Below are 4,437 nucleotides of genomic sequence, written 5' to 3'. Positions count from 1 at the left end.
ATAAAGATAAATACATCTGGGTCCCCAATGGCTCTGTGCCTTCCACTAGAAGGCATATACTATTACTGGGGCCACCTCACAGCAGGCTGCACTGTGGGACATGAGACTCCCTCCCTGAAGTGCTGTTCACCTGTCCATACCCTCTCATAGTACACCAATGCAGAGAATCAATGGGCCAATTGAATCTATCTAGTCTTGCTGTGTGCCCTTCACCCAAATTCTGCCCTAAATTTGTATGTCAAATTCCTTATAACACTTGAAAACCCATCCTAAATGCCAAGTTGTTCCTGAAGCCTTCCTTGAATCCCTATGATATTCATTTCATAAAATACTTTGATTCAACCCCTCTAATATAAATTTTAAAAAATGAGGAACGCAGGCTTGTCTGAGCATGCTCAGTTGGCCTAAAATGGAGGCTGCAGTCCCCTGCCAGGTGTGTGTGTGTAGCCTTCTTTGATTGACTGCCTGTACCTTTAAAAATTACAAGACTGAGCCAGTGATCTTTTTTGTTCTCTTTTTTCGCTACCTTCTTTTTGAGTATGCTAATCTGCTGCCTCCAGTGGGTGAAGATCAGTTTACCCACAGCAAAGGCACTATAGCTTTTCCTTTCTTTTCCCCCTTTTTTTAATCTTGGCTCAGAGAAATGGGCAAAGGTGGGATTTGTTTCTACCCAGTGCTTTCTTCTTCTCTGTTGCAAGTGACAGCAGGGATCGTCTCTGAACCTGGGAGTTCAAACCACGAAGACCTTGGACCCAGGTTTGCATGATGGAGTGGGGGGAGGGTTGGTGTTGCCAGCCAGCCCAGTTAAGAAGCCCTGCAAAGCCAGGGATTTGGGACTTGAGCCCTGAGGGGGTTTGCATTTGAACTGGAACTGTGCTCTGTGGTAACTGAGCTAAGATATGAACCTATTCCTCTTCCCTCTACAGGGACTGAGGTGGTGCATAGGAGGAAAATGATGCCTCCAGTGCATTGGGGGAAGTAAATTTGTATATTGATCACTTTACCTTCTGAAGTAAACATTTTTGGGTAAAAACGAATCTATCTTTGGTCTAATGGAAATGAGGTGCAGGTGACCACCCCCACAATTGAGGGAACACAATGGGCAGGGTATAAAGTAATTTTCAGTGAGCCTAGACAGACCCCCAAAGCCTTGAGGGGTGCTTGAGAACGCTGGTGGAAGAATAGTATGCCTGGCATTCTGGGCAGGAGCCAGGGGATTCTGTATTACAAACATATCTATAAGTATGGTTTGAGCTATAACTGACTTCTTGGGGATTAGTAGTTCAGGGAGAGGGGCAGCTAGGTGGAGCAGTGAATAGAGCACCAGCCCTGGAGTCAGGAGGACCTGATTTCAAATCCGGCCTCATATACTTAACATGAAAAAAAAATTAGCTGTGTGACCTTGGGCAAGTCACTTAACCTCAATTGCCCTCCAAAAAGCAAAAATAAAATAAAATAAATTTAACAAAAAGTAGTTCAGGGAGAAATTATTCTTGTAGGCAATTAGGTGACAGTGTGTGGATTAAAGCAATGCAGAGTAAAGAGTGCTGAACTTGGAGTCAGGAAGACCTGAGTTCAAATCCAGCCTCAGATACTTACTAGTTGTGTGACCTGGGGCAAACCACTTAAATTTGTCTGCCTTGGTTTCCTTAATTTTAAATTGGAAATAATAGTTCCTGCCTCCCAGGATTATTGTGAGGATAAAATGAGATAATATTTGTTAAGTGCTTTACAAATTTTAAAGTACTATATAGAAGTTAGGCACTATTATTCTAGCATACATTGCTCTAACCATTGCTAGAGCAATTTATATGATCATGTACCAGTTTTGGAAGGCCTTGTTACACAGTCATGCCAACCTGAATTGAGAATTGAAGAACCACAGCATCTCTTTCCTATCTCTAGCAAGTTGTAAAGCATGAATTACATCTATTTTACACAAACACACACACACACACACACACATTGTGATAGTTCATATTGCTCTCAAGGTTGCAAGAGATATTTGTCCCCCTGAATACCAAACCCTAGAATGCCAGTGAGCTCTAAAGTCTCTGTTACACATTTATTTATGATACAGAGCTTGCTAGATTGAACTGAATTAAACCAGAATGGAGTACTGGAAGTTTTTCTGTGACTGAGCTGTATAGACAATACCCTTTTACCCCTGATCCATGTGTTATTGTAAGTCTCAAATGAAATTACATATACATATATGTGTGTGTGTACATATATATAGAAAGAGTACTTTGTAAACCTTAAAGCCCTACATAGCATTAATACATGCTAACATATATATGCATACATAATCTGTACATGCATACATACCCATATATGCCACTAGCTATCCCAATGGAGTACAAGCTTCTTGAGGATAGGGATTATTTTTGGTAGAGGTGTGAATGTTGACTTGAACTGAAATGCTTCATTTCAAATTATCTTACTTGGCCATCCCAACAAATTTCAAAATAGTGAAATAATTAATTACAGAAACTCTCCCTCACTTGGTGCTGGCTGCAAGGGTAGAAAAAGATGTAGCCCTTCCAGATATCTGCCACAAATAACTTTTAGCATTTAACATGATGATGGTGACAACATAACCTTTATACTCAGTCCTCATTCTGTCTTCTTTTTTTCCTTTGAAGGAAAGGACATTCAAATACTGGCTCTGAAATAAAAACAACAACCAACAAGTAAACAAATAAATATTTTAAATGATGTAATAGAAATTAAATTACAAAGAGTTAACAAGGAAAGAGAAAAAAAAATTAAATTTGAGGCCTCCCAACCTTGGCCACATCCCAGACTGCCCAGGAGGAGTGAATGGATTTCATTGATGTTTGTAGCAATAATGACTAAGAATATTAACATCAATAACTTATTTCTGCACAAACCAAATTTACAACAAAAAAGACTCTAAGACAATGTTCTTTTGGCTGTTATTCAAATGAGTGGGAACAAATGAGGCATTTATGCAGTTATTTTTTTTCTCTCATACTCAAATCAAGCAAGAGCTCATTAAGAACTGATTTCACCAAAATGAGCTCTTGCAATTAAAAATAACTTAGATTAAGGATGATCTATTTGACAAAAAGAATATGTTCTTCTGTACTTATTTATTTGAATAAAACAAAATCAATTTTCTATTAAGGGTCTCCCTCTTATAACTGAATCAGGTTGCATCTAATTAATGGAAACATTTTTTTTTCTGCCAAGTGGCTGTAAACTAAAACAAGGAAGTGGATAAGTGAGAACCAACTCATTTTAATGAAAAAAAAATCATTCCCTTTTCATTCTGTGATGTACAACCCAAATATATATATATATATACACACACGTATACGTATATGTATATATATATTTAATGAGATAACTGTAATTTGGCTGCCAATTATCCAATAGCCAATTAGAGATTTTATTGTGCTACATTAAATCAAAATGTAGGGACAACATAGCCCAATGGATTTCTGGAAGGCCACAAGGCTCAGCAATCAAAGTTCTAATCTCAGCTCTGTCTGCCATTCTCCCTTGACCTTGCCATGAATTATACGAATCCAGAAGACAGAATTCTGCCTTCTAGGATGTCTGCTGGGCCAAGGCAGGAAGGCCTATACCCACTGTGATGAACAATAGCTGCCAATTAACAGAACCCTTGATTGCCCATATCTTTGGCAACCTTATGTGGTATTTTTTATATTATAAAAGAGCTGTGGGATGCAGGTTGCACTTCACATTCTACCACTGAAGGTTACCTTGTATCTGTTCTGTAGATGTTTATATATATGTGTATCTATGTATATATACATACTTGTTATATATTAATATATGATATATTATGAGATACATTAATATATGATATATTATGAGATGAATTAATATATGATATATTGTGACACATGCACATATATCTCAGCACTAGAATGTAAGGTCTTTGAGGACAAAGGCTTTCACTTTTGCCTTTGCATACCCAATGCCTAGTACAATGCTTGGTACTTGGTGGTTATTTAATAAATGCTTTTTTTTTTTTTTAAAGCAATCGGGGTTAAGTAACTTGCTCAAGGTTACATGGCCAGGTGCTTCTGGGTGGGTGTTAAGTGTCTGAGCCTGGATTCGATCCAGGTCATCCTGACACTGGAGCCAATGCTCTTACTTGCTGTGCTACCTGGCCGCCCCTTAATAAATGCTTTTAATAGGTCTTTTCTTCCAATAATCTAATGGTCTTCTTAGATTGGATGTATCCAAAGGTCAACCTTCACCTTTTTTTTTTTAATTAAAGCTTTTACTTGCCCTCAAAGGAGAAGGATTGAAACAGATGAAGATGACTGGAGAGTGTGTTCCAGAAAATAAGGATGACTTTCGGGCTTTCATGAAAGCATGAGAGAGAGAGAGAGAGGGAGAGGGAGAGGGAGAGAGAGAGAGAGAGAGAGAGAGAAGAGA

The sequence above is a fragment of the Petaurus breviceps genome, unplaced genomic scaffold (assembly GCF_028583685.1).
Source record: "Petaurus breviceps papuanus isolate PSGF00001 unplaced genomic scaffold, PetGlider_PUasm1.0 90683, whole genome shotgun sequence".
In the NCBI taxonomy this organism is placed as follows: domain Eukaryota; kingdom Metazoa; phylum Chordata; class Mammalia; order Diprotodontia; family Petauridae; genus Petaurus; species Petaurus breviceps.
This window is presented reverse-complemented; position numbering follows the sequence as displayed.